Raw genomic sequence first — 12453 nt, forward strand, 5'->3', positions numbered from 1 at the left:
TTCACTGTAATGTAAATGATTTTCCTGAAAATGTTTGACCCCTTTCCCCCAAGACACTTTTAAGAATGGGCCGTGGTCAACTCACTTGTTTCCGTTTCCTGTTACCAACAATAAGGAGCCGTCATGACGCTGTGGAGACAGTAGGGCCCATCTCGGAGGACACAGGGAAAGTGTCCAAGCGGAAATCCACATGCGGCTCCGTCTTGCCAAAGCGGGAAACCACCACCTGTGGAGGATGCCAGCAAAAATGGTTGGGCTTCTCACATCAAAAGCCTAAACGGTAAAATGCAGGACCTTAATAGAGGATGTGCATGGTTACAAAAAGACTTCAACAGCATGTTTAATCGTTTACTGGAATAAGCCTGCATTCCACATTGGTGAGAACTAAATGCTGCTATTGAATGATTTTCAAACCTTGTGGTTCTGGTGTAAAGCTATTTATAGAGAACACAATTTGGATCAGGTCAACAGTAGGTCACATGACAATTGGTCTAATTTTTCATAAAGTTTTTTTTTTTTTTTTCCATAAAAAGGAGTCCTATTTAAGAACCATTAAGATATTATGCAGTATAAACCTTATTTTCATGACAAAAAAATTATATTTTTACCTATGAATCCAGTATGCAAAAATTAAATAAAATATAAAATTAAAATAAAATATATATAAAATATATAAAAATGGATAATAAAAACGGGGGAAATATGACCTGCATAACTGATTCATCACCAACATAATGCTGCCACCACTTACAGACCCTGAGCTTGACCATTAAGATATTTGTCAGTGTGACCCTTATTTTCATAACAGTTAAGGGTATTTTTGCTCCCAAAAGACAGTAATAGAAATCTTCTCATATTTTTTTATTTTTTTAAATAAAATAAAATAACTTTGATGATTTTGGGGTGAAATACCCACTTCCAAAAATGTGAGATTATACAAGATCATATTCCTGAAAAACAAACATTCTGCCATGAGCTGGAGTTTATACAAACCCATTTTTTTCTTCTAGGTTATAAAACATTAAATTACAGATCATGTCTGGAACTTTCCTTGGGAAAGAGGAAGCATCAAAGGAGGGTGCAATTCAGAGGCAGTCCTTTGTAAGGGGACAGCCTCTGCTTTGCTATGGATACTGTAATAACCAGTGTCCTCTGCCTTTCAGGGGTAAAAGTTGACAGATTTGAACAGCAATGACTGCGGTTGACGTCAGGGAGTGGAACAGACAAAAGCGTAGGCCCGCAGGCAAGTGCAGACGTAAAGATCTCTGTCTTTCTGGCATGTTGAGAGGTGTCAGAACAGTAGCTCCATCCACACACCTGGAATAACATTTATCATGGTTACATTGCCATTACAGGCCTCTAAGACAGCCTGCATCTGAATAGTGCTTGTGCTCCATTAGCGATCATTGGATCACATCATTTAATAGCCCTGGGCTTTGAGCGTGGGGCATCTGGTGGTTGAGAGTATGCCATTACTGTGGTTATAGTGATTTTAGGATGGTGTGCATGACATATCTCCATCTCACTCAATATAGTGCACTAATGTGACTCCTTCTGTGTGTCTGTTTTAAAAGCCCAATCTTTAGTAACATATCAGATCGGACTGTAAAAAGTGACAATGTTCAGTTGTTACCTTAAGGAGCTATTTCTTTCAGGAGTTATTTCTTTTTTATCTTTCACTGAAGCAATACAATGTAGTCAGAGCAATTAACAACAATGTTTTATTACATGAATAAAAGCAGTTGATTTAGGTGCTGCCATATATAGCATTTTTATTTTTTTTGCATTACCTGACAATTTAGTCCATGCAAGCTCTGCAAGTACAGATTTACAGGAACACAAGTTTTCAAAACCTCCTACAGTGTGGAAGGGAAATTCCTCTTGTCACATATATATTTTACAGACATTAAAACATAGTCTGCTATATATATATAATACTTACTTTAATTTTATATTGTAATAGCAATTTCTGTTATATAAAATAAAACAATGTATTATAAAAATAGTAAATTATATTTCTTTTCAAATTTAAATATAATTATTCTGTGTTTTTGTGCTGCACAAATACAATGTGCTACATTCATGATTCCAAAGCAAGAACCCAGAGCTAAAACTTGGCAAGTTTCACGTGGCCCAGAAAGTTTCCAATAACATTAAGCCATGAAAGGATTCTGAGTCCCAGAAGCGAACAAGCTAAGCCAGGCTTAATTAAGCTGGGCATGGCAGAAAATGGCTACAAATGGACCTGTAATTGAAGGAGGAATGTTCGCACTCTGGGGGAAAATACACACTGCGAAGCCTAATAACTGTGTGAATTACAGCTCATTGTGTATGTAAGGGAAGTCCTGCTCACAAACACAAGGCAAGGTGTTTGAGTTTTTTCTCACCAAGAGTGTGGCCAGAGTGGGAGCACTTCCTCATACAGAATAAGGACCACTGGGACTGCTACTGCCCTGTGCCCACCGCTCCCCTTCACCCCCACCCTTCCCAACCCTTTTAAAAAAGCTTGTGGGGATCTTGAAACTCTCATTCACACAATCACCCACTACTCACCTCGCATTCCATATTTTACTCAACTTCATAAGTCTTTCTCACAATCTTTTTTTGCATTCTCATTGTCAAGGCCTCTTAAACACTCACCCACTCCCTTTGTCTTTGAAAAAACTCTCACTCAGATGGGACAGCTGGGCTAGCACTCACCCCTTACCAGGCCTCAAAAATCCAGACAAAAGAGGTGAGAAAAGTTGAGAGGAAAAAAAAATGTAAAAAAGGAAGAGAGAAAGAGAGGGAACGACAGCTGCAGCCGTTCCAAGAAAATGCCATGCGAGGACGTGTCATCGAAGCCCAGTGCTTACTTTTAACGTACCATTCGGTTTCTCTGCCACGCTTTCGTGCAGCTGTCACCCTTTCTCTTGCCACTCATTTCTCAAACAATCTTCCTGTGGTTATTTGCAAAATAGTTCTCGTTTTTGGTGCTCAGGCAGTACAGATTTTAACATTTGGGTCGGTGCCACTCCTGCACAATGAACATGTTGAGAACACATCGATAGGCAAAGTTTCACACCTTGTGTGCTTTTAGATTGGAGAGCTGGTACAGTGCTACTCAGAGGTCAAAGGTGACTCAAATGCAAACAGGAAAAGACTACATTTCCCAACCTGCCACTGGCACCTGCATTTTCCTTCATTCGGAGCTGTTTTCACTAGTCACATACTTACATCCTGTCTATTTACATGCACAATAAAACAGGGAAATAGTGTTGGCAACAACAGGACTTGACAAAAAAATATATTTGGTTTTAATTTTTAGATTCTGCAAACGCGTCACCTTTTCTTTTCCCAGAATGAGGTCAGCCACACTTCTTCCAGCACTACGACACATGCTGACTCATACGTTCAATCTAAACGCTGACTTGCTAATTCAGACATTATGTAAGTTTAGCTTTAACAGTAAATAAATCAAATAAATTTCAAAAAGAAGCAAAACTAACATGGCTCACCATGGATGACCACGCCCTCAGCTGTGCCTAGGCTGACCACAGTGTGGTTTTGGATGGGTACCACAGCTATGGAAGTGAGAAGAACGTTCCGGAAGCGTCCGTGGAAGTAGTCCCGACGCGGGTTGGTGCTGGTAACCTCCAGCCGGTAGCCCCTTTCATGTTTTGCCACAACTGAAGGAATCTCCTGCAAAGCTCTGGTAACAAAAACAGAAATACACCGACAAGTCAGACAAGTGGTATTCTACCAGGCAACAAGCAGAAGCTCTCGATAGCCTATTCGAGTGGATGAATTCAGCAGCATTGCCATTTTTCCCAGAGGACTGGCCTCAAGTTCACCGTGCCAAATGCAATTTATGGGTTAGATACTTGTGCAAAAGAGTGACTTAGGCCTCACACAGTAAAGCTCCATCTAAGCTCGGCATCTACTGTTTCATCCTGGCCAATGCAGTTGCGTGTTTTCCCCCCATGGTGCTTGGATCATCCTTGTTGCATTCTGAAGGCTGTGCTCACAGATGGCAGGAATTTCATGGGGAAAACTGTGAGGAACATTGGGCTTGCTGTTGCTCTGTTAGAGCTCCGATTGTGGCCAGCTTTGTTTGGCTGGGATCTCCACAAACTGTGGAGTTTTAGAAGTTTCAGAGAGGCTGTATGGTCCCTGGGATATTAAAGGGGCCATATTTCATGACACTTCTGTAGCATTTAATTCTTCCCCCCCCCTCTAAAGTACACTTATAATGCCGAAAAACATTCAGAATTACATTTTACATGACTCTCTTTTTGTTACTGTACATTAAAGGCTGTTTTGTAAATATGTGCTGTATTGTATAATGATCTCTGTTATGATTAGTTGTACCTGCATAGTTCGCACTGTCATTCATCTGGGCAGTCCAAGTTAATTAAACCAAACAGGCACTGAGGGAAGGAGCTTTGTGTTGTGCATATTAGATAATCTGTCAACTTATTATTTCAAAAGAAAAAGCCTTTTTCCCCCTGACACGCCACTTTAAGAAAACTATACTTACATTTTGACTATATTAAAGGGATATCTCAACTTTTAAGATAAACCTGACATCATTTTATTCATCTTTATACATCATTTCAAACCTGTATTGTGTTCTTCTGTAGAAGAAGAAAGGAGAAAATTTTAAAAAACAATCTTGTCCGATTTTCTCAATATAATCAAAGTGAAAAGGGATGTCAAGCTGAAAAAATGATAATTTAAGTAGCTACCAAGCTTTTGCGTGAGAGACAGACCACATTTTAAGTCATTACTCCCTGATAGTTTTAGAGTAGATTTTTTTTAATGTTTTTGAAAGAAGACTCTTATGATCTCCAAGACTGGCGTTTATTTAAATTACAATAGAGTAAAAAAATAGTAATCTTTTGAAAAATTAATTTTTGTGAAAAATGTATTTTAATTTAAATAATTTAATTTTATTCCTGTGATGGGAAAAGTTGAATTTTCAATAAGCCCGTTACTCCAGTCTTCATTGTCACATGATCCTTTAGAAATCATTCTAATATGCTGCTCAAGAAACATTCCTCACAAAATGAGGGTCTTTGAAAATAGGGGACAAGACAAATGGAATACGTTCATGATAGATAGACAGCTTAACAGTCCTTTCATTTTCAATATATTGAAAATATCAACCTAAAAAAAATTAAATGAAAAAAAAAAAACCTTGAAGTGTCATGCGCCATGCGTAAATAATTATAAGATTAAAAGGGCCAATTAAAGGAATAGTTCACCCAAAGGGCATATTTTATTATCATTCACCTTCATGTAGTTCCAAACCTGTAGGCTATGAATATCTTTATTCTATGGAACATAAAAGAGGATATTTAAAAAAAAATGTCCACAATGGTTACCAAAACAGTTCTGTTACTAGCATTTTTCAAAACATATTTTTTGTGTTCTGCAGAAGAAATAAAAAAAAAAAAGTCATACAGATTTGGAATGACATGAGAGTGAGTAAATAATGACAAAATGATATTTTTTTAGGTGAACTATTCCCTCTAATTATCATAGTTTTATCCAAGTAGAGTTAGAGAGTAACCTGAAAAGGAACAGGGCACCTGAGGGCCACACAGTGGGTCAAGCTCAAAAGGTCACAGACCTTAGTATGAAAGTTAAGAAGTCATTAATAATTAATAAAACCAGACCCTGGCACCACAGGCCATGACTAAAATGTTGGAGTACAGAGCACAGTGGCGGTTTAATGATTAACACCATGCTCTCACTCAAACTCTTCTCAGATGGTGTTTTATTACCACTCTATGGTGAAGGGCACCCTGACAAAAACACTAAAAAACACACCCATGAAAATCAGCAGAAAAAGGACACTTCCATTCTGTGCCTGAAAAGTTCCCACTCTCTTTCTACCCCTTTCCACTGGCGATGTGAATATACACATGAGTCAAGTGGCATGACTGTGGTTGCAGCTTCATTTTGAGGGCATGTCTTAAAGGGCTGCTTTGAAGATGCGGAGAACAACACAGGTAGACGATAAAAGTCAGGCCAAATGAGCGCACTGGGCCCTGCTCTCATTACAGGGCTGAGCGGGATGGCTCAAAGGCACAGAATCAGTATACAGGTGAAAAAGCCAGCGAAAACGAGGGGGATTACAGGCCATCTTATCCCAACCCCTGGAGGCAGAGGAGGACTTCTGCTTATTGAGGGAGCGTCAAAACAAGAGACAGTGAGACACATGTAGCATGAAGCGGCCAGGGAAATCATCCAAAGTGCGTACAAGCCTGCCTTTGATGTGTCTTCAGCAGGGCAACATTTGCTTTGCCGGCTTATATAAGCCCACTGTGATCCATCATATCGGCCGAGCTGCCACGTATTTCAATAGGACTTGCATAAGGATGTGTAAAAGAAAGCACCGTGGTTTGGAATTGATTCGGGGGCTCTCTGAAGCCTGACCTATCAGCAGCTGAGCTCACCCCTGAGAGTCTGTTTTAGAAGAAGAGAAAAAAGGTTTGTGGGGTTATTTTCATAGCACATAAACTTCACATTTTGCCATGTTTTTGAAAAGGTAGACATTCCACCACTTAGCTCATGGTATTGCAAGGATCAAGGGTAGAAATTGAAAAAACTAGACAGTGTTTTGACAAGTTTCGGTTGCTTTAATCCTGAGGCTCCTTCAACCACAGAGTGTCTTGAAGGGGTGGTCGAAGCTTTGCTCTCATCATTTCTCGCTTCACTTATTAAAAGGAATATTTAGGGTTCAACACACAGTTACACTCAATCAACCACATTTGTGTGCATAATGTTTATAGAGTGATGCAAGGGTGATGTATTTTTGTAGGCTAACTCTGAAGTTAGCATTACCCTATTTCCCTCGAAAAAAAAAATTTAATAGGGCTTTTCCATTGGGTTTTGGATTAATGGAAAAAATATACTCTGTGAACAACAAAAGTTTAGGATCCTCACATGCTTTGTTCACAAGGACAATCTTCAAAAATTAACACAACTTATGAATTTTGAAGCCTAAATACAATTGACACAAGTAAAAACCTAAAATTAGGCTATAAACAAACTATACCATGATCGCATGACTTCAATGTCACCACCACTAAGCTACCGATAACCCTTTCAATCTTTATTTGAAATCTATGTTGTAGAAGAAAACGTGAAAATATCTTGAGCTTGTGATAACCACAGACTTTATATCATACATTTAACCCCCCCAAAAATACATTGAAATAGAAATTGAAATAGTACCATTAATTACTTTAATATTTATGCGTAGGCCCCATTCAATTCCATTGTAAACTTTAAAGAAAAGCAGGAAAAAATTCGAAATCATTTTTGAAAACATTATGCCACAAGTGCTGTCAATTGAGGTCAACCTGAATTGAACCCGGAATATTACTTCATAGTTGAGTATTTTGAGTATTATTTCAAAGAATGCTGAAAAATATCACACAAAAAATATCCTGTAAGAATGGCAGGCAGGCCAGTGCGTAGCTCCTCTTTGACACATTAAGCAGCTCTCATTGTGTGCAGCACAATGCTGAAGCGATAGGGTTACTGTGCCCCACCTTTGGTGCTTTATAGCTTTGTGGCCTTTGGCGTCACCTCCAAAAGGCTTGATATGAGTAAAAGGAGATCTGAAAGACCAAATGTCCCCCTTCACAGACCTTCTGTTAACCCTATGGCCCCAGTACAGTTGCAACCACTTACAGCGTACATGAAGTATTCTGGAACATCACTGCTCCATGCTGCCACCCATCAGCTGCTTCTTGACGAAAATAATGTGACCTTTGACCTCACAAAGTTTTCACTAATGTTATGTATATGTTTATATGCATGTGGGTAAGATAGTGGTGTGCCCCACCTGTGCATTTAAACGGCACGTTGCAAAGCAACCCGATTCTTGTGTTTATGCACCTTTCTTGGATTACTGGGTCGTGAAGGTCAGTAGTCTGGGGAGAATTAGAGAAGCTGACAATAATGTGGGATTAGAGGCTGGCGGTCACCATGCAGTCCTGGTGCCTGGCTGCTGGTGTGTTAATACCTGTGGACTTCTGTGACGAACACTTGAAGAGGCTATTGTTGGGCTGCACAATATATGAAAATAAAATTGATACTGCGATATGGCCTAATGTGATAATCATATTGTGAAGGCTGAGATTTAATCATTTTCTCAGTTTAATCAGTTCATTGTAAACTGTCAAAGTCACACCTTACTTTTTAACAGCTTTTGTCTGTGAATTTGCCTGTTGTTATCATACTAACTGAAGACTCTGTTGACTCCTATTGAAGTCTTTTTCTTGTTTTCAGTTTTTTTTCTCATGTTGCTTTGCCTCACATTCCTCTTTTTGGTGTTATCTTGTCTTGTTACTCAGTTTTCACATCTCTCACTCTTTACCTCTCGACTTGCTCTCTCAATCCAGCAGTCAAGTGATCTGTCAGCAGGGGACTTTGTTCCTCACTCAGGTTTCCAACTGGGAAACAATACACGGCCCAGAACAATGGCTTGTATGTTTGCTAAAAAATGTATCAGTTTATTCAACTGCTCATAGTTAAATCTCATCTAGTGTACTTGAACTTGTTGCTGCATGTTACAATACAATCCGCAGTGGTGAGTGGCATGATTAATATGCCTGGACCAAACTAGTGAGAAAATATATTTTGGCACAGGTCATTAATCAAACTGAAACCATGATTAAAATGCAATTAATCAAAGAGATTTGGTAAAACAACAGGGACATCATACTTGATTATTTTTCATTGTACTTTGCAGTTAATGAGCCATGAAGCACAGATTGGGTCAACGCTACACAATTTACACTAGCAAAAATAGCAAACAAGCTAAACATAAGTGAGAGAGAGCTGTCATTGTATTGACATACAGTACCTGAAACATATTATGGGAGTACTTTATGAACCATGCTCATCCATTCAATTAGACATAACAGCAAACGGGGATAATTTAGTGTGGAGTCCATTCCAGAGGCCGGGAGGTCTGTCATTATTTACTTGTGCAGCATGGATCTATTCAAAGCATTAGCAGAAACGCCCATTCATTATAGTAGTCAAGATGAGCACGCTCAAAACATCGCTCTCTGCCACAGTCCACATGCATGCTGGAATAAAAACCTCCACCCTTATGCAAGGAGCATGGATTTGATAAAAGGGTAAAGAGCACGGCTTTAAAAAAACCATGAAGCGTTGATAACCCTTTTAAAAGATCAAATCAGCCCTTATGGAAGAAAAAGAGAGGCAGAGCATTCAAATGCCTGGTTTGCAGTTGGCCAGAATAATCAATTCCAATCTTGACTGTAAAGGCTTGGCAGGGCCTGCTTTTCTGGGATGATCTTACGCTTTTCACATGTCAGAGGGAGCAAAACGTGCCTATGACTGGACAGATCAGACACAAGAGTTGAGTTTTATTTTGGGGGCTGTTTAAAGAGTTTCGCAGATTCTCTGTTCCTAATTTCAGCTAATTTATTTCAAAGCATGACATTCTTCAGAGAACTTTGCTCCAAAGAATGCCCTTAAACTCAAAAAAGCTGAGAATGAACATGTGTTAAGGCCATCTTGACACATTTACTATGCTAAACGCTGTTAGAACAATAGGAAGAAACTATTTGATGATAATCTATTGTTTTAAGAGGAAAATTGTCTTGGAAGACATTAACACATTAAATGGCTTCCTATCAGGAGTTGGCATGAGCCGTATTTTCCTGTTGCTGACACTAAGAAGCAGATATGATGAAATCCTTATGTCAACGTAGGCTTTTGCAAAAACACATACGCTACACGTTCTGAGCAAAGATCAAGGACTTTACTAAAAAAATGCACTCTTTTTGCCAGAAAAACACAACTAACATGATAAGAGCATGAGCATGCAGCAAATTCTGTCCTTAATAGTCATGTTTCTCAGCACTATGATTCAAAGCATGCAGGTGGCATCCTTTTCATGACACACAAGTTCAGTGCCAGTCAGCCATTATACGAAGTGTGTAAAACCACGCAACAAATGGAAAACAAACAGTTGATCTTGGCGGCAATATGTAAAGCATAACCACATGGTAGAACAATGCATCATTGTGCTATCTTTTGGTAAACCACTGGAAGCTGGCATGCGTTTTTATTGCTTTTTTTGTGCAGGGATTATGGCCACGCTAATGCATTAAATAAACACATCTGTTTGTTTTTAAGTCTTTAGGAGCAGAAAGGGGTGCTGACCCACCTGGTCACAGGCAGGGGAGATGGATTGGGGTGAATATAATAGTGAGAGGTGATAACTCTTTGTTCTAAACCTGTTTTGCTACATGGCCTTGGAATATTACATAAGTAATATTCCTTTAAAAGTTTCCTTTAACCACAGTCTCTTATGACATGCTCAGCGCATGCATCATATGTCCTTTCTACACTAGGAGAACAGAATGATTTTCATGTAATTTAGTTCCGTTAATGATTCATGAACATGAATTCTGCTGTTGGTTCTGTTTATTGTCTCAAAAACATACAGCACAACCAACATATTCTGATTTCCGAATACACAACTCTTATGAAACGGTTCTTTATAGTAATCAAAAAATACAGCACAGCCACTATTAGTCCAATTCCCAAATGAATCACTCTTATAAGCGGTGAATCAAAAACAGAGAGAAAGGTTTTTGTAGTCTGATTCCTGAATGAATCAAAGCACACAACAAGACCTGAATGAATGACTCTTCTGAATTGATTCTTTTTAGTAATTTTAATTAATTAATTAATTTATTTATTTTGTGAATTAAAAACATACAGAAGGATTCATTAAATCTAGTTCCTTAATGGCTCTCTAAAAAGAACCTGCTCATAAGAATTAAAAACATACCATGGGACCAGCTAATTCTTATTCCCAAATGAATGAGGTGGATCTTTTCTAAAATCAAAATACTTTTGAGTATGAATCAGTCAGAGCAGTTACATACTCATTCTGAATCTTTAACTATTACTAAATGATGGTTCATATGATAACGTGCAGTAAAAGCTAATATTAAATTATTGGATCTGTTGTAATCACTGGAGTTTTTTTATATTATAACAGGAATCATTATCTGAATCTAAAAAAAGATCATGAAATTCCTTGCTGACTCAACTGCTACAAACTCTGCATGACTGACACCTGAAGACCACTCCAATTAGCTGACCAACACACTGGGCGTCATGCCCTACAAAACTCACAAGTCAGGTATCAGGTAAAAAGCTTGCTCTCTTTTCACACGATCACACAGGCTGTGTCTACTGAGGAATAAGCTTGAGAATATCTGACTGACATGCTGAATGAGGTGGAAGGGCAGCCCCAGATAAGCTCTTATATTGTGGTGCATTGTTGAATTCTCAGCAGGAGATAAAGTAGAATAGTTCCTGGCCAATCCAATCCGTTCCATTACTTAAGCACACATTCATTCAAGCCTGCATCCCATGGAACCATTGTGTCTGCTTTAGCACCAGGGCAGTACAGCGTAATGGCTCTTTTGACCTAGTGGGGGAGGTTGAATCCTAGCAAACCCCGAAAAGTTTATTTGTGGTCCCCGCTGTGTAAGCCAAAACAATTAGTAGAGGTCTTTGAACTGCACCAAACAATTAGTCTGGATCAGTCAACTCGAGTCGTTTAGCGGTGCAGGCTGATTGAATTTCCAACCTGAGCGGGCTCATTAAATGCTTCAGCGGGTTATTTGATTTACACCTGGTCAGGATTGTCTTTAACCTTACATGGAGGTTTAAGAATTAAGCTCTTTGATGAAACCTTGTGCTCACGGACCCGGAGAGCTGGAAATTACTGGGGGAGAGTAAAAAAAGAGGAAGTAAAGGTATGGTGGATGCCAGAGATGGATTAGCATGCCTCTGGGCCAGTGACTCATCAGGCCTCACCAAAGCAATCTCTCCCCTTCACCTGACACTTACACATGTTTCTGAATTATGCCCAGAGAGCACTGACAAGATTTTCAAACCTGAGGGCTGTGTTTAATACGGGCCATCAAAAAAAATAACAAAAAAAAAAATACATAAATAAACCTGGAGTAAACAGTAGAGTATGAGCCAATCGATCGTATGTTTTGTTTGTATGTGAAGTTCCTCCTGAAGACAGATTGTAAGCGCGGGTGTTTATCAGTTTGTGTGCTTAACTGCTTTATGGGACTATTTAGGACACACAGGTGCATTAGAGCAGGAAAACAGTAGCTTCTGGGAAGAGAAAACAAGTTTTTTTAAAATATCAAATATAACAATTAAAAAAGAAATCAACTGTTTTCTATTGTTTCATTTACACACATATACATTTATACACACACACACACACACATATATTTTTAATTGTTATATTTTACTTCCATATTATATTTAAATTATATATTTTTAATATACTTAAAACATTTTTAACATTTTTATACATACATTCTATAACATTTTATTAATATTATTAAATTAATATGAATTGTATTATTCAGCAATCTC

General features: G+C 38.6%; 1 pseudogene; it reads right to left on the reverse strand.

The window, feature by feature from the left end:
• LOC122135655 overlaps positions 1 to 12453 on the reverse strand; it is a 40938-nt pseudogene that overhangs the window by 20306 nt on the left and 8179 nt on the right.

This window comes from Cyprinus carpio, chromosome A25, assembly GCF_018340385.1.
Source record: "Cyprinus carpio isolate SPL01 chromosome A25, ASM1834038v1, whole genome shotgun sequence".
Classification (NCBI taxonomy): Eukaryota; Metazoa; Chordata; class Actinopteri; order Cypriniformes; family Cyprinidae; genus Cyprinus; species Cyprinus carpio.